The following is an 18,814-nucleotide window of genomic DNA, read 5'->3' as shown; positions in this document are numbered from 1 at the left end:
TGGTTATAATTGAATGAGATCACTCCTAATACGGAAATAATATTTTCTTTGTACACAGAAAAGTTGGCTAACTTAGACATTTAAATGCTAGTGTTTTATTTCTTACAAAGGCATTCGAATCATAAAATATTTCTCTGGTATTGCAAGCCATGGATTTGCTTTGCTTCTAGGTGTAATTACCCTTCCTCTGGACTAATGGTACCTCATCTCTGGGAAAGACCAAAGCAGACTACTCCAGGTGCTAGTCATTTATGTCTTCTGCTTTAGATATAAAATATTCATATAGGGTATTCACACCTCACATTTCTTAGCATACTTTTAGGGATGGGCAATATATTCCTCTCTGCTGGCAGAATTGGCATAATTTTGGCGACTCCATGGTACAAGCCAAATTTTAGTGTGGCTCGAAAATGATAAGTCTGTGAGTGCAAGCGAGATTTGGCTTCCCCTAGCATGATTTTCAGTCGCTAGGAGGGCATCCAGTGAAATTTCACCAACGCGGGCGGTCACAAAAGCTCACAGTCAGAAAGCTTCTGCCCGACTAGAAAATCTACTCAAGCGGCAGCAAAATCAGCTGCAGGAGCTGTGCCCTCTGGAGCAGTGTGGTGCCCTTCGCACTAATATTTAGCATGGAATGAGCTCCAGACGCAAAATCACAGCGCGAGCAGCGCAGTGTGCCTATTTCCGCCCATTCACGGAATTCCACAGAATCTCACTGAGTTTTATTCTAACTCCCTGAGTTCTGCCCAGGCCTGCATACTTTATTAAAGGTCAGAGGTTCTGCTCTTCCCATCTGTTTCATTATTTTCCCGATGACTACTCCTTTAATGAATTTGAATTCTGCCAGTGTGCGCCATTTTCCAGAAGCTGTCATAACCCAATTTAAGTGCCTTTGAGGTAATCGGTTATTATGCTTGTGGTCTTATGTTTATGGAATTTATAGGGCACATGGCTACCCACAGGCATCCCAGCACTATAACAGGTACTGTTAGTTAAAAATCAGTCACAACTCTGGGTCCAAGCCGTTCCAGAGTTTGGGCCCCATATGAGAGAATGATCTACCACCCCACCTTGATCTCTTAATTCTGGTTGTGCACATCAGAAAATTCGACCCTGATCTGAGACAACGGCAGGGTGAATAGGAGGAGATCAAAGTTAATAGCATAACTGGGCCTCTGCCATACATGGCTCTGTGTGCCAGGCAGAGGGACTTAAATTTGATCCTGGTCTGCACGGGGAGCCAGTGCAGCTCTCTCAAGGTTGCTCTGACTGACTTGTTCCTAGGTATCTTGAGAAGCAGTCTAGCTGCCGCATTCTGAACAACCTGTAGCCTATTGGTGACGTATTTAGGTGACCCAAGGCATTGCGGTTTACGATTATCGAGTCTCGAGACCACCAAGGCTTGTACCACGGTCTTTCTTGAATTCTCTGGGATTAGGCTCAGAATTTTCCTGATCATCCGGTGGATACCAACACATATACCCGCCAATTTTTTGGCTTGCGTCTCCATAGTAAGATTCTGATCAAACCACACACCCAGATTTTTTATGGAACATTTCGGATGGGGGGGTGCCCAGTTTGCTGGCCAGGGGATCTCTAAGCGAGAGCTGAAGTTGCTGCCCAGGATCATGAGCTCGGATTTATCCCCGTTCAACTTAAGACTACAATCGGCCATCCAATTTCCTCTTTTTTCCAGACATGGCATTAGTTGCCTGTGGTTGGAATTGATAGTCTGCTATTGACACCGCTAGTTGGGTGTCATCGGCATATGACACAAGGGAGAGTCCAAACTCCTGTACTGAATGGGCCAATGGGCTCATATAGACATTAAAAAGAGTTGAGCTTAGGGAAGATCCCTGAGGCACTCCCCAAGGGGCTGATAAAGTGTCTGACTAGATGCCGGCCTCCATACACTGAAAAGATCTATCATTCAGGAACGAGGTCACCCATTGGTTGGCTGTACCTCTAATCCCAATGTTTTTTAGCCTATTGACAAGACGTTTATGGTCTATTGTGTCGAAGGCCGCGCTTAGATCTAAAACACAACAGCTGCGGACCTTCCCTGATCTAGTATGCTTTTTAGTTTTTCGTTGACCATAAGTAGAGCTGACTCCGTATTATGCTCTGGCCGAAAGCCCATCTGGATCTGGTGTAGAATGCCTTTTTCTTCCAGAAACTTTGAAATAGCACTGTTCACATGCTTCTCTGCAATCTTACCCAAAATTGGCAGTAATGAGATCGTGCAATAGTTTGCCATGACCGTGGTGTCAAGTTGAGGTTTTTTTAATAACGGTTTTACGATGGCATGTTTCCACTCCTTAGGTACTATCCCTTCTTCAAGAGATAGAGAGATGAGGTTGGTCAGTTGTGTCAAAACACAATTCTCCCCATGAGTAGGAATGTGGGTCGGTGCAGGGTCTAAAGGGGACCCTGACTTAATGTTTCGTAAAAAGGAACCCACCTGTTCTTCGCTTAATTTAGGGTATGAAAACATGGCTGGGGGAGAGGGTTGTTGTTTGCTCTGTGCTAGGGGAAAGTACCTGTATGCTCTTAGGGACTGTGATTGCTGCCGGCCTCTGGCTCATGTTTGAGTGAAGAGAACTATAAATCTTTTACACCTTACTCTTGTAGAACGTGGCCAGCTCATTGCATCTTTCTTTTGAATTTTGAGCAATATGGGTGCCTGATTCAACTGTTGTGAGCAATTTTACAATTTTAAACAGCTCCTTTGAAGAGTCAGCGGCCCTCTTTATGTTTTCTTAAAAAAAGACGGCTTGTGCTTTCTTAATATTTTTATGCTACTGCTGGATAGCTGCCTTGTATGCTATTTTGAGCTCAGGGGCATAGGTCTTCCTCCAGCTCCTTTCTAGCTTTTTGCAGTTTTTCCTTTGGGCAACCAGCTGGGGGTTGAACCAGGAGGACCTGTTGGAATTATTAGGTTTTATTGGACCGGGTTTCCTAAAATTTCTGTCTACAGTTCCATTCAGCCAGGTTGTCCAATTTTTCTGTGCTTGCTCTAAGTTCCTTGTTTCTGGTGGGTTATTCGCCTCAAGGTCTGTGCACCAGGTTTCAGGGACCAGCCTTGGCCATTTACGTCCTCGCATTGGGCAACTACCCTTGGGCTTTACTATAGGTGGTTTTAAGTATCAGATAGGGATAAAAAAAATGGTCTGACTAAGGCATCCCGATGGGAGCAAGCGCCTCACATTTAGGGTCGTTGGAGAAAATTGCATCGAGCATATGGCCCTTCTCATGCATAGCCTGATGCATCAGTTGTGTTAATTGTAGGGCCTCGAGATCAGCAACGCATCTTTTGGTTAACAGATTATTCTGATCATCGAGATGAATATTAAAGTCGCTTGAAGCGGTAAAGGCACTTTTCTCTGTCATCAGGCTGGCCAGGATATCTGGAATCGCCTCTAAGAAAGGCATACAGGTCCCTGGAGGCCTGCAGATAAGGCTGCCCGAATTAGAGGTGGTCAGGTGAGGGACAGTCTAAATGCAAAAGCTTCACAGTCCGCAATCTTGAGGGGGGTGATGGCATAAGTGTGCTTTACAAATAATGGCAATGCCACCTCTTATTTTACCGACTCTATCTAGCCGGTATATCTCAAAGCCCTGGGGGAGAGAACTAACAATCTCAGGGGTAGAGCAATCTCGAAGCCAGGTCTCTGTAAGAAACAAAACCTCGAGGTCTTTCTCCTCTATTAATAGCTTAATCTCTGTTGAATGTTTTGGGAGGGTTCTCCAATTAATTATCCCCATCTTCCAGTATTTTAACTGGTCTTTCCCAGTCCCTGCATGATAGCTTTGTTGGGCCCCTGTTTCGGTACAAAGCCACAACTCTGGCACTTCAGGGATTCATTAACGACCAGTGAGTGCAGACAGGAAGGATGGACAGCCTCCTTTAGGGCTTCAAGCTTTCTATTGGAGTATTTAATCAGATTGGCGGGAGCCCATGCAATTCGGACAGGGTTTCTGGCCCCTGGTCCCAGCCGGGTGTGGACGGGCGCAGACGGGCTTGCCTTCGGCACGTCCGCTGTGCGACGGCACCATCCCGGACTTAAATCCTGACCAGGGAGGTGCCAGTGCGGAAGACTAGACTGGCTACTGTCCCAAAATGACGGCCCACCGGTAGTGAGAATTCTGGCCAAAGACGTCTCCCTCCCCACAATCAGCTATGGAAGCTATGGAGGACCGAGGAGAGTCGAATGAAGTGGCGACACAGAGGCAGAAATTTCCCCCCAAAGGTACCGGACTGAGAGAGGTGAGTCGGTGTCTCTGTTGAGCGCGATAAACTTAATTATAAAAAGGTGCAAAGTGCAATGACATTGAAATAATTTTAAAATGACAGTTAGGTCAGATAGCAGAAGGATAATTTTTAAAATATCAAATCAATCAAACCGCAATAAAACAAAACGCGTCTTGTTACGCGGAAGCATCAATAATTGCCTGCTTTAGCACTAAAGAGGGATGTGACTAATAATAATAATAATACAGAATTTTATAGAGCGCGATCAGTTACCTCTCGAGGAGGTGTCCCGGCGCTAGAAGCAGAGCAGAGAAGCAGACACCGCCATGCAAGTCAGCCCGATTAAACCGGATGGTTGAAGAGCCAGGTTTTCAACATTTTTTTAAAGCAGGGTTCAGAGGGAGCCTGTTGGAGCTCAGCGGGGAGAGAGTTCCAAAGCCTTGCTACATTGGCCGAGAATGTTCTCCCACCCAGCCGAGCCCTTTTCACTCGAGGGACTGTTAGCTGGATCCGGTGGTTAGAGCGGAGAGCGCGGGATTGCGAATATCTTGGCAGCCGCTCCCTCAAATAGGTTGGGCATAAGCCAAACAAGGATCGGAAAGCTAGCGTGAGGGACTTAAATTTGATTCTATTGGCTACAGGCAGCCAGTGAAGTGTTCGAAGATGCGGAGAGACCGAATGTTTAAATGGAATATGCATTAGCAGTCTCGCAGCCGCATTCTGAACCATTTGCAGGCGTTGAATTAAGTATTTGGGCAGACCTAGGAGTAGACCATTCGCGTAGTCCAGTCTAGATGTAACTGTTGCATGGACTACAGCTTTCCTGCAAGTTACCGGAAGAAACTGCAAGATTTTGCGAAGGTTCCTGAGTTTGCCCAGACAGCAGCCCATCAGCTGTTGTGTATGCGAAATGAAAGACAGATTATTGTCCCATCGTACTCCTAGATTTTTTGCTGAGGGGCTGGGGGAAGGGGGGGAGCCCATTGCCATTGGCCACCAGAGCTCGGCTGAGGGCGGAGTGCCTTTGCCAAAATACAGCACTTCTGTTTTACCTGCATTAAGCTTTAGTTTATTGGTATTCATCCATCGTGCCACATCAAGGAGACAGCCTCTAAAACTTGACAGGGCTGCTTCAGACACCTCTGCGAATGGAAACACAAGCTGGGTGTCATCGGCATAAGATACTGCCTTGACCCCCCAGTTAGCGATAAGTGTGAAAAGTGGGGCCATATAGATATTAAATAATAGAGGGCTGAGCGCAGAGCCCTGTGGCACGCCGCACCACAGCGGCTTCGGAGTAGAGGAGGCGGACCCCAAAGCCACCTTCTGGGTGCGCTGGGACAAGTATGAATGCAGCCAGTCCAGTGCTTGAGCTTGTATACCCACTTCTGACAGCCGAAGCATCAACCTTGCGTGGTCGACGGTGTCAAAAGCCGCCGAAAGATCCAGGAAGACTAGTAGAACTGAGTCTCCCGTATCCAACGACCACCTTATCGACTCAGCCACCTCGATCAAAGCTGTCTCGGTACTAAAGCCGGGTCTAAAGCCCGATTGAGTCTCATGTAGGATCTTGTTGTCCTCTATATATTTGCTGAGCTGCCGCTGGATCACTTTCTCCAGCATTTTGCCTGGGGCAGCCAACAAGGAAATAGGGCAGAGGTTGCTGAGATCCTTGGGATCTCCGTTGGGCTTTTTCTTTAGTGGGAGCAGGGTGGCATGTTTCCACACATCTGGAAAGACCCCCGAAGAGATAGATGTATTCCACACATGTAGTAGGGATGGAGCTACAAAATCCGCGATTGAGCACCACAATTTAGGGGGGCAAGGGTCGTCCGGTGAGCCCGATTTACAACGGCTTAATTCCTTCATGGCCGTGAGCAGAGTAACTGGTTCGAAGCAAGTTAACGGGCCACTTGTCCACACTATGACAGGCTGATCTGATTTTTCTGTTAGTACCTCTGGGCCAAATGTGTCATAGACATGCTTGATCTTTTGGTCGAAAAAGTCCGAGATTTCATTGCAGAGGCTAACTGAGGCCGGTATCTCCCTTTCAATACATCTAGGTTGAAAAAAAGACTGAATCACTTTAAAGACTTCCTTGCTGGAGTGTTCAGCCTGTTCGATTGACTCTGCAAAAAACTGTTTTTTAGCCTGTCTGACAGACTTCTGAAATTTGCGGGCGGCCGCCTTATAGAGGGACCTTTCTTGGGACCCATAGTTTGCCCTCCACCGCCTCTCTAACCGTTTGCATTTAGTCTTCTCAATTCTGAGGTCCTGAGAGAACCATGGGGCAGAGGGCGACCCCCTCTTAGACAAAGCACGTTTAGCTGGGGCAATGGAAGAAATCATATTCCCAATCCAATGATGAATCTGCAGGGCATCAGAGTTAGTGTTCAAAGTCAGCAAGGGTTTGCTTTGTGCCAGCACGGGGCCCATGGCGGTAGGGACAAGTTTCGACCATTGCCTACTCATATAAACGCGCTTGATCGGCATTAGTCTGTCAGTTGCCAAGTTGATTGAAAAAGGTACGAGCATATGGTCGGACCAAAGTAGTGGTAGGGTTTCTTCCATCATCACCTTTTCAACATTAGACAGGATGAGGTCAAGTGTATGACCCGCGATGTGTGTGGGGCCATTGTTAATTAATCTCAAGTTAGCGGCATTTAAAGTGGCCCTGAGTGTCTCTGCTTGGGCACAATCCATACTATCCATATGGATGTTAAAATCCCCCACTACAAGGAAGTGAGGATGGAGGAGGGAGCTCTGCACTATTGCATCCATCAAGGTAGTAAGGTTAGAGTCATTCCCACCCGGAGGGCGGTAGATGACTAAGCCTGCTAAGGAGGTCTGGGAACCCACCTGAATGCAAAAGTGTAAACCTTCCATACCAACAATTTGCATAGGGGCCGATGATGCTAATGTGAACTGATCCTTAATTATAACAGCAACCCCTCCCCCTCTTTTTCCGCCCTGTCGGTTGGCGAAACACATTGTGTAGCTCGGGGGGACTGCAAGAGCTATTGCCGTCACATTATCCTCACTAAGCCACGTCTCAGTGAGAAATAAAACATCCCAGTCTTCCCCTTCCAATAACAGCCAGATATCATTGGCATGCTTTGGGAGGGATCTGCAATTCAGCAGCCCCGCTCTCAGACTTCTATTATTACAATTGCTGAGCGGTCTGGCATTGCGGAGCCTCATCTCCTCCTCATTATCCCGCCCTCCAAAGGATTTCCCACATGTCTCGCAAACGTGAATAGGGGGGGGAAGGCTTAGATCAAACCTGTGAGTGCAGCCGACGTCGTTTATGTTGAGACGCCACAAGTCAGCTCGAGACCACACGATCCTTCCCCTATCTGTTGCTCCTCGAGCAGCATGCCTAGCCCTGGCCGCAAACGGGTCGCGGACGGGCGCAGACGGGCTTGCCTTTGGCGCGCCTTTGGCGCGCCGCCGGCGCGCCCGCTGCGCGCGTCCGCTGCGCGTTGTCCAGGGCATCCGTTTTAAGCGTAGGGCAGTGGGACAACTAGAACGCTAGCTGCCGTGCACCGGAAGTGACAATCTCCCTCCACATCAATCGGGACGGCACCCGCGGTGGAACGGGGAGGAGCACCCGGACACGGTAGGTCAACAAACTGGATTAAAGAGCTCTAATGCAGTTGTATCCGTTTTAAAATACCTAAATGTGCAAAATAGCGTAACTTAAAAACCTGACTGTGCAAAAGCGCAATGCGAGAATCACCGTCGTAAAGTGTCAGTAAAAGGTATGGGTGGCAGTAATAAACAGTACACAAAACAGTACACCACACAGTTTAAAAATTGGCTAAAAAGGCTGACTCAAGCAACACATGGCATCAAACAGGACTTGGCCGTGAATAGCTTTCAGCGCGCGTCCCTAGACCTCTTTTAGAACATGCTTCCTGATCTGTTCTGTACAGACATATCTTTAAATTTGTAGAGGTACACTCCCAGCTAGATGATCACTTTCTACAAATAACATGCCACTGGAGTTGACTGCAAAAATTCCCTGGATGAAATAGCATTTGGGGTCATTGAGGTGAATAGGTTTCACATAGTCTGACATTGGGGCGTCTGCTCGGGTGCCAAAAAAGCTTAACATTGAGGTCCATATCAAGGTGCACTTCCATTTTCCAGTTGCCTACTGGCACTGCTGTGATCTATCAACCTTCTAACCGCTTCAGCAAGCTACTATTATCATTGCTTACTTTTCAGTTTGTTACTGTGTTGGACTATCCACAGAGGATGGGTGCAGTTTGTGTGCTGTCATGGTTTGATTATGCCACTGGTGATATCTGGGCCTCACTCAGTACTTAGTCCATCAACTGTAGAGACTTCAGACTGACGTGCTGTTATAGAATTTCTGTTTCAGATTGAGAAATCTTTGTTCAACTGTACTGCTGTCCATGCATTGGCCTATCATTAATAAGGAACCATTTTAACTTGAATATGTCAAGCATTCTATGTTCAGCATACTGCTTTCCTGAGTTGAAGAATGACATGCCCCTGTGTGATGGTGATTCCAAGTGCAACCCTTGCCGCTCCTGTTCCATCATGGTAAAAAGAAGACGTTGGTGTGAATGACTGAATGGTCTTGAAGTATTCTGTCATTCATCAAAACTGGGTAGGGTAGATGGGTTTAGCTGACTACTTGAGTCACTGGACATCTCACGGTATGAGAATTGTCTATATTTAAGGAGTCTACATTAATCAATGCAGCATTACACTGATAGTGGATTGTTATAGTAATCAGGATTTTTATGTAAGAGTAGGTTTTTTTCATTCATCTAGTTCACATTGTCTTACTTATGTTTAGGTCTCACATCATTAAATTCATTAGCAGTCTGATTGACGTTATCACTCAGTTGCTTGGCATTAGGAATCTGCCAATATTCAAAGATGCTTTTCTCCAATTCTAGTTGATCCACCTGCAATCTTTATGTTTGAGCCAAAATTGTTGGCATACCTGTGAGAAATTGAGAAACCTTTATATGAGGTTGTCTAAAAGGATATACTAAACCCTATTCTAAACGGAGAGATCAGGGAAACCCTATTTAAGTCAGGGAAGCAGAGAAATATGTCAGCAAAGCAGAACTTCTATAGAAGTTCTCTAAATGCTTCACAACAGATGTGTTGCAAGTAGAACAGTACCTCTCAGAGTCTAAAGGAATCTAAATCAAGCTAAAGTGCGTTCAACAATCATACTCGCAAAAGAACCTTCGAGAACCCCATGTCACACGTCTCATTGTTTTTCATCTTCAAACAATAAAACTTGACAACTACACTCGAGATTTCTATCCTTTGGTCCACACATTAGACCTCCCATCTCCTTATTCCACATGGACAGTAGTCCTCCCTTTGTTTGTTAAAATTCCTTGTCCTTGCAAAAGATACTTCTTTTGAGCCCCACTATCTTTTTCACACATGTGTCTTCCTTCAACGATGAGCTCACTCAACTGCACCTCCAGAGAAGAGAAAAACATTGCACCCAAAGAAAATACTCACATTATATTTAAAATATTTAGAAATCCTAGTGCTTATGGTCTTTGGTCAAGTTAGTGCAGCAAGCATCTTAATATACTTTTTAATGCATGATTATGGCTACGTATACGGTTACAATTTAAATCTAAAGCCCTATTTAAATGTATGCATTTTCAGTTATACAATAAATGCAAAGTATTATTTAGATGAATATTGTGAATATGTAAGAACTGCAACCCACACAAATACAGGTATATGTGAGAATCACAATTCGTTGTTACTGTAAGGGGAAACGTTAATATGCACACTCCTAAAAATGTCAACAGTAAGGGAACTTTCTGTGTCTATTCAAGTGCACTACATTACGTTAATAATGTTACATATCATGAGTACACATATATGTGGACATATTAAACTTAAAGGGTGGAGCCAAAATTACTCTGCTCCAATGGCGAATCAAGCCATCACAGATTACAATCTGATACTATCATACAGACCATCTAAAACCTTGTGATCTTCAGCATCTTTCATGAACCATTTGCCTACAGTAGAAAGTACATTGCCAATGGCTTCCCATGCACCGGTCACATCTAACTCTTTCAAATCCTTGTCAACCCAGATATATCCTGAATATATTTTTCCAGATCCTTTCTTTCGTCTGGGATGCAAGTACAGCATTGCTGAACTTTTAACATCCTGCAGACTCTGACCTCTTTTGCGAGTAAGAGGTCTAACGCAAGTTGATTCTGTAAAACCATAGACCTAATAGCAACCATCTCTGTATTTACAAGCAATAAAGAATTTGCAGTATTAGTAGCCAATTTATCCACTATTGTAGACAGCTTTCTAATTGTTAGATCATTCATCAATACCCCTACAGATCGGATTATGGCACCAAATATATCTCCTACTACTGTCGCTACTCTAACACCTCTTCTATTCTATACTTTGGGGAGAGGATGTGGCCTTAAGGCTAGGGCGACGGACCTCGAAGCTGGGTAACCGGGTTAGAGTCTCAGAAGAGACGCTCAACATCCTGTGATTCTGGGCAAATCACTTAATCTCCCGTGCCTTACAAAAAAAATGAATGTGACCGTCTGTAAGCAATTGGTGCCCATGTAAAGCCCTCTGATACCTTTGGGTCTAGTTCATGCTCCATAAAACTCCCACCCCAAAATTGTTTTCCTTTCCCATACAGGATCACTAAAGTGTTCCACATGGTAAATCTTTGGGAAAACTATACCAATATAACATGTACCATGACATGCATGGGGCCATTTAAAATATGTATACTGTCCACAAATAAAGTACACTCTAGTGTTATGTTCCCAGGTAAGGCCCATGTAGCGAAGCAGCTAATTTCTTACATTGCCCAATTTTTCAGCAGTAACCTTTTGCACATATTGTGCACGCGGCAATGTTGGATTGGTTTCTCTGAAACTAAACTTGTTTACAGATCTAGCATCGCATAACGTTATCACGATGCCCTGAACATCATGTGCAAGGTTTCTTTTCGCACTATGTACAAATGACGTCTCCATCTTCATCCACGGGGCGACAGGGCTATCTACATAACCATAACACCACTGATTTATATGCACATCGCAAGGCTGCTTTCTATTATGAAAAGATAAGCATCTCCATAGATTAGCAGAGGAGGCACTTCAGCTGACACCGAGGGTCCCTGCATGCTGAGACTTCACCACGCAGTGGTCTGACATCTCCTGAGGGGTGTCTAGTTCGTGACTAAGATGAGGTCCTTCATTTTCTCCCATCAGGTAATGGGGTTGGATCGTCCCTTGGGGGTATTATTGGCTCCACACCTATACACACTCTAGGTACACTTAGAGTAGGGTTCGCTTAGTAGGAGTATGCTTGATTACTTCCTTGGTTTACATGCCTGCATGTATACACTGTTTTAGCACCATGGTAGACCTATACCTACTATTTACGCTTTAGGTGCTTGTAACCACTTTTATTCGTGTCTGTCTATTAATAATTGCAGCACACATATTTTATACAAGAATAACGTTGGTTCAATGAACCTATTTAAAAAGTCCCACTGTGTATTCTCTGTATACTTCTTGGAGAATAAGTGAGCATGTGGCTTTGTGAAAGGCTCTGTACTGTTTTCAAGATCCCTGTGGGGTCAGAGTTGTCATGTTCAGTGGTTGCCAGACACCATTCGCTCCCAGGTAAAGTTAGTGGGGCTTACCTTGGCATTGTGAGCTAGCTGGTCTCTAGGCCAACATATGCTGTGAGGGAGGGGGTCCGGAATCAGTCTAGTCACCAAGCTGTTAGTTTGTGTCGCCCAGCAAACGTGGAATCACAATATCCTGTCCATCCAAGAAAATGTAATTCTTCCCTCTCGCCTAGAAAACATGTTCACATTTGCTCTTCCCTAAAAATAAGGGACCTATATAACTCTGATCAATGTGTATACATAGCTTTCCCTTATGTTGCCAATCTAAGGTCAAGGCGGGCAAATTTCCCTTCACCTGATGTCCAATTTTCTACACTGCTCCACTCTGGTGTTTCTCAAGATCTGTATCAGTTTCAGATTTGGACTCTAGGTCTCTCCTTCTGTCTTCTACTAAAATCAAGAATTAATTTTCCACATCTGACATTCAACTAGTCAAATTATGTCTGTGTGCATATGCAGTGTCTAGGGACTTAAGAGACACAAAACATTTGCCTGCAATCTCTGCACCTTTGAAGTAAGGATTCTTATGCAAATGTTTGAACATAGGAACGTCTGAGAAGACTAAATCATAATTCAAAAAAAATATTGGAAACTACCCTGTCTATAAAATAAGTTTAATAGAAGACCACAGGAAATTCCATACATTTTAGGAATATGAAAGTAACGTATATTCTCTGCAACAGAAGCAGGCAACCTGGTACAAACATAGTAAACTCTTGCATTCAACACTTCACAGTAGACATAAAGCAATCTAAAATAAGCATTTGAAGAAAAATCTCCCCTTGATAAATCTGTGTGCAGTTTCTTAGCCCCCACAACTTTGTCACATTAGCAGGATTATGATGTAGTAGGGGCAACAGTACCCTTGATCTCTCCCAAACTATATGTAGCTGAATATCACCTTGTAAGCAATACGATGAGTACTACAACTATTAGCGTACCTGCTATGATGTATCTACCCCTATTAGTATTAAAATTGACTTCTATTTCTTCATTGGAATCTAACCTTTGGGTGGAAAGTAGTAGCTTCAGTCTTCTCTGTCAGCATCCACCTGTGCAAACAGTAAAACCAAAGTTCAGCAGCAATGCAATAAAATCAATTTCAAAGTCTTCGTGACTCTTCCTTCTTCCCAACAAATTCTAATTAAATGTATCTAATAATAAAAGATTCTAGTTCATCTACAATCAGTTCCAGAATAAAGTGTTTTAGTTCATCGACTAGTACAGAAAACTCATTAACATTCCAGTAAGGAAATTCACCCTTATACAGAATAAGATGTCTAAAGGCACTCAATTTCACTTACAAAGGAAGTTCAAATGTAAGATCAAACTGAAGGTCAAGTTCCCAAAATTTCAGTTGGATATTCACAATGTTTCCATAATTACCAGAACTCGTTCTTTCTGTCATTTGCTAGGAAGTAAGTCCATTCAGGGGAAGAGTACTTCCAACAAGGCATTCTTGCTCGCTTTGACCTTCTGAGTGCGGTCTCATCTCCTCCTCCATCACTCAGATCAGTATCCTCAGGAATGACTGGGAGATAACCTTCTCACTGCGGGACCAATCTCCCCCTCTCCTGCTTTCTCAGGCAACACTCTCCTGCAGCCACTTGCGGTTCTACAACACTAGGTGCTTCGTCGTGGTCTGACTCTGTCCCTGTCACAACCACAGGACTAGCCCCTTCATTTACAACTACTTTTAATTTTTAATTACTAGCCCCTTCATTTACAATCAACTCTCCAGGACCCCTCTCAGGCTGAAAAGTGCTGTTTCAGAGTCTTGCTTGTTCCCAACAGCTTCACTAACCTGCTTCCATGGCCTCTCAACCACCAGTGGCACTTCTCACAGAGGTGCTGTTATATCATTAAGGGAACACGGAACTCGACTAGTGAGGGCAGCATGCACCCAGTTAGGGAGTCATCCACATTTCACAGCAGTCGTGATAACAGGGATCACCTGGAATGGCCCATGCCAACGCGGCCCCTTCAAACTCTTTTGCATGTGTTTTTTCTTCAGGACCCAGTCACCAGGGCTGAGGTCATGGCACTGCTCCTGGTGGGACTGGGCTGTAGCAGCGTCAACCTGATTTGACACAGCACGCACTACGTCAGCCAGTCCTTTGCAGTAATCAATTATCAGATCATCAGTAGTGAATTTACAGGCACAGCTGGCAATCTCATTGCTCTGCCCATGGTGATCTCATGGGGAGACAATCCTGTCTTTTGATCAGGTATGCTGTGGAGACTCATCAACACAAGCGGCAAAGCAACAGGTCACTTCAAGCACACACTTTTGCAAGCTGGGATTTCACAGTCACATTGACCTGCTCCACCAGGCCTGAAGCCTCAGGTCTGTAACCACAATGTAGTCACTATTCAAATTGTAAAGCAGGGCACAACATTCTCATGATTTCATTGCTGAAGTGCGTGCCTCGGTCAGATTCCAAAGAAGTCAGAAAAGCCAAACCTGGGTATTAACTCCGTCAACAAAAGCTTTGCTACTATATGACTGTCATCCCTTCTTGTGGGTTATGCCTCAACCCATCGTGAAAAGATGCACACAACAACCAACGAGTAACTCAATTCATTAAACACAGACATCTCAAGGGAATCCAACTACATCCTATTGAAAGGACCTCCTGACCTCCCTATATGAGTCAGTGTCACTGCTGTTCTCTTCCCCACATCTGTTAAACACTACAAATCTGTGGCACAGCGCTTCAGCCATCAACCTAAAACATGGATTGAACCAAGTCTGCCTGCACAACTGGACCATTGCATCCCGTCCCACAAGAGTAGGACCATGATAATACCTGGCCATTGGGGTGAAAGACTATTATGCAACAATTAGCCTCTCATCTCTTGAAACCCAAATCACGTCCTCATCTCTCTTGACACAACCTGCTTTGACCCAACTCTGCTGCTATGCTTCTGGCACTTCCTCCTGCAAACTCTTGACTTCCTCCCAAGTATCAGCTGTAGGTAGCAAAAGGTTTTAGCTGGCCTTGTCTGGTCCCTCATTTGTATGCTCTCCATTAAAGGCGCAAGCATTATAAGCACTGTCTGCATATCTGTTGCCAACGGTCACATAATCACCCACCTTACAATGTGCCACATGCTTAATGGCAGCAATTCATACAGGCATCTGTAGTACTTTAAGATGTTTTTGGACTTGCTCCCCATTCTGAATAGGTGAGCCTGAGGAAGTCATAAATCCCCTCTGGGACCATAACTGTCTGAAATCATGAACGACACCAAAGTCGTACTGACTGTCAGTGAAAATGGTCACTCTCAGCTGGTCAGAGACACAGCATACTCTAATAAAAGCAGTCAGTTCAGCCACTGGTGCTGAAAACACTCCCTGGAGCCACGAAGCTCCTACTGCTCCTGAAACTGTACAGACTGCATAAGCAGCTTGTAAGTTTCGTCCATTGTCTCGCAAACACGAGCCATCCACAAACAAGGCAAAATCAGAATCAGGTAGTGGCTCATATTGTATATCTGTTCTTGGGGCACAATTCAGTGGCATAGAGACAGTCATGCTCCTCCTCATTTTCATCATTAATAATGATTTCTGGAAGAGGCAACAGGGTGGCAGGATTCAAGACAGAACATCTTTTCAGACTGACATTTTCAGCCGCAGCATACCGGGTCAGGCGGCTGTTTGTCAAATGCTGTGTACGAGTCAACAGTATTTTCAAAGAGTGAGGCACATGCACTGTTCGAGGATGACCCATTATGATGCCTTCACATCGCTCTATGCTGACACCCGTGGCTGCCACAGATTTAAGACATCTGGGCAATGCCACCACTCCTGGATTGAGGGTAGCTGAAAAATAAGCCACAGGCCTATGGGCACTTCCATGCGTTTGTGTAAGCACCTTGAGTTCATCCCCCCCTCTCACTGTTTTATTATAATATGCATTTACAATATGCAAGTGTAATATGCTATTACAACCATTCCTAGTGCCAGGGAGTGGCAGGGACTTTCTTTCAACTCTAGGAAGGCAACCAAACAATCATTGTACAAATGCACAGGATGCAACACATCCTTGTGTTTCAGCCTCTGTAAAGACTTGGCCACTAGGGAAAAGTTGGGTATCCACTGGCAACAGTAGCCACCATTCCCAAAAATACCCCAACCTCTTTCTGGATGGTTGGCGGTTTCATTTGCAAAATCACCAATATTCTCTCCTGTGACACCTTGCTGACTCCTTTCTCAATACGGTGACCAAGATACAAGACTTCTCTCAAACAGTACTGCAGCTTACTGGGGGCACTTTATGTCTATTCTCAGCCAAGTGGTTCAACAAATCAAAAGGTGTCCATTTTACAAGCTTCACAAGTATTTAACGCAACCAGCATGTCGTCAATATACTGTACAAGGACAGAATTACAGGACATAACCAAAGACTCCAAATTATTTTTTATAATCTGATTGAAAATGAAGGGGCTCTCCGTATACCCATGTGGGACTTGCCACTATGCCAAAACACGACTGCCGAGCCTGAATGCGATGAGGAACTGAATGTACTCCTCCATGTAATCTGAAACAATATCACTGCAGGATTGTGTACCACGGGACAATGCGGAATCACAATACTGTTTATTTTGCAAAGGTCCTGCACTATGCAGAACTTACCGCTAGGCTTCTGCAGGCTCAGAATAGGTGAGTTACATGGATTCACCATAATCTCTTACACAATGCCTTGTTGAATTATTGTCTTGATTACTGGAGTTATTCCAGCAATCGTTTCAGGGGTCAAGTTATGCTGTGGTGTTCTGATATATTCTGCATTTGCCTTTATCTGTATAAGGACAGACTCAATTTCTTTAATGAGTCATATGCCTTTCCCTGAACAATCCCATACCTCAGACCTCTCAGGGTCTCTAACATGCAAGGGTTATTCTTCACGTGTCATCATTGGATAGAGTACAACAACTGGATTTTGAAATCCCATTTTTTTTTAGTCAATATCCTCATCGTAGGTCTGAAACTCCACACCTCTTGATGTGTAATAAATGGTGCAATTTAGCTAGCACAATAAATCATGTCCTAACAAACTCACAGTGCTTGAACCACAAACTATGATTATCCTAAAAAATTTCCTATTCTCACAGGCACGACCTCAGTAATGGGATTCCTCATTTGTTGATTAGCAACGCCAACAACTTGGATACTTCTTCCCAAAAGGGGTAGGTCTGAAACTCCATCTATTTGCATAGTAGAATGGGTAGCACCAGTAACAACCAAGAATGATACGGTGTGGCCATTTACCTCACCATCTACATATGGGACACTCTGGACGACCTTTACGACTGCTCTAAGCATGCAATCTTCCTACCACGTCAGGCAAGGTCAGGCAGACTGACTGGAACCAAAATTCTTAATGGTTTCAGACATGGGTTATTGCTGGTCAGGAATGCTACCCTTTAAAAAAATTCTGATTCCCATTCGGAACTTGATTCGAAGCAAATCTGGGACCATTGGCAGCTTGCTGTGGCATTGGGGGTTGTAGAACTTGCATCACTGTGGTTCAAAGCAAATCTGGGACCATTGGCAGCTTGCTGTGGCATTGGGGGTTGTAAAACTTGCATCACTGTGGCTTGGGGCGCATCAAAGTTTTGACTTCTCAGTCTGGGCACATTCTGCGGCTGCATAGAATTATTTTTCTGGAATTGTGTAAATCCTTTGCAGGATTAAGACATTCCCACTTCCAGTGCCCCAACCTATTACAATAGTGGCATGGATGAGACTTTTTCAATGTGGCTACATCAATTCCAGTACTTGGCTCAATACCTACCTTGTGACTATAAACCCCCTCTAACTTGCACATAGGAGGGGCTCCCTGCGCGTACACTCTCTGCATAAGGGGTGCATTCCCAACAAATGGCAGACCTTGACTAACCCTCTGAGCAGCTTTCATCTGAGCTACAATTAGTTTTTCCTTCAATTTCTTCTGTTTCATGTCAATCTCATCATCTTAGTGTATCACACGATATCATCAACCAACATATTCTGCCAACAAATCAAATGCTGTTGAATCCTCTTGCTAATCTCAGGTCTCAATTCTGTCACAAACCTAGGCACAAAATGCCAGCTATCCTTCGCTTCAAATGTTTCCATTCCACTATACTGTTTGAATACCTGCAGCAGACTCTCATATTTTTGTATGAATCATTGCCTTTAGGTTCAATCTTGACTCAGTAAGTTTGCTAGGGTGACACTTAAGACTTTAACCACATCATTACCTGATTGTACTTTCTGATTACTATGGGTAATGGGCCATTAGTTAAGGTATCCTTTTCTGGTTCTCTATCTGACCATTCTGTAGCTATCTTACATTCTGTCCACAAATAACTTGGAACCACAATATCAAATAAAGTATTCAAATCAGTCCAGAAAGCCTTTGAAATGTTCACAAACCACTCAACTTGTTTGTACCATTCCACAGGTTTCTCTCTTAACTTAGGGAAATCCTTAATGAATGATGCATGATCACTCCTACTCCAAGGTACTTGAACATAACCTCCCCTAGGTACCCAAGATAAAGTGAAGCATGTGACTCTCACTCCCCTCCCCCTCTCTGAAAGAAGGCAGTTCCCCCATTGACTTTTTGATACTTTTCCTTTTTGACCATTTGACTTCCCACTTTTCCAGTGCACTCCAAATCCGGATCCTTTGAATTAATTTCCAAATTTGCATTTTCAATCCTGGTATTCTCAGATTTTCTAAATACTGATCACAAAAGCAGAGCCAGTGGCTCTTCTGTAAAGCTTTTGCCTGCTCTATATCTGCTTCATATTTCTGAGCTATTTCAGATAATTTATCATGAGCTTGTCTTGCTTTCCTAGTGACAGCCTTG

At 44.3% G+C, this 18,814-nt stretch overlaps 1 protein-coding gene across 3 annotated transcripts in view; it reads left to right on the top strand.

Annotated features, from left to right (window-relative positions):
- The window catches only part of LOC146834526 (ferric reductase 1-like), a 594,548-nt gene that overhangs the window by 429,671 nt on the left and 146,063 nt on the right, over nt 1–18,814 (top strand). The gene's annotated exons all lie outside the window — the stretch shown is intronic.

The sequence above is a fragment of the Triturus cristatus genome, chromosome 4_2 (genome assembly GCF_964204655.1).
Source record: "Triturus cristatus chromosome 4_2, aTriCri1.1, whole genome shotgun sequence".
Classification (NCBI taxonomy): Eukaryota; Metazoa; Chordata; class Amphibia; order Caudata; family Salamandridae; genus Triturus; species Triturus cristatus.
The sequence above is the reverse complement of the archived record's forward strand: the minus strand, read 5'-3'. Positions and strand labels throughout refer to the sequence as shown.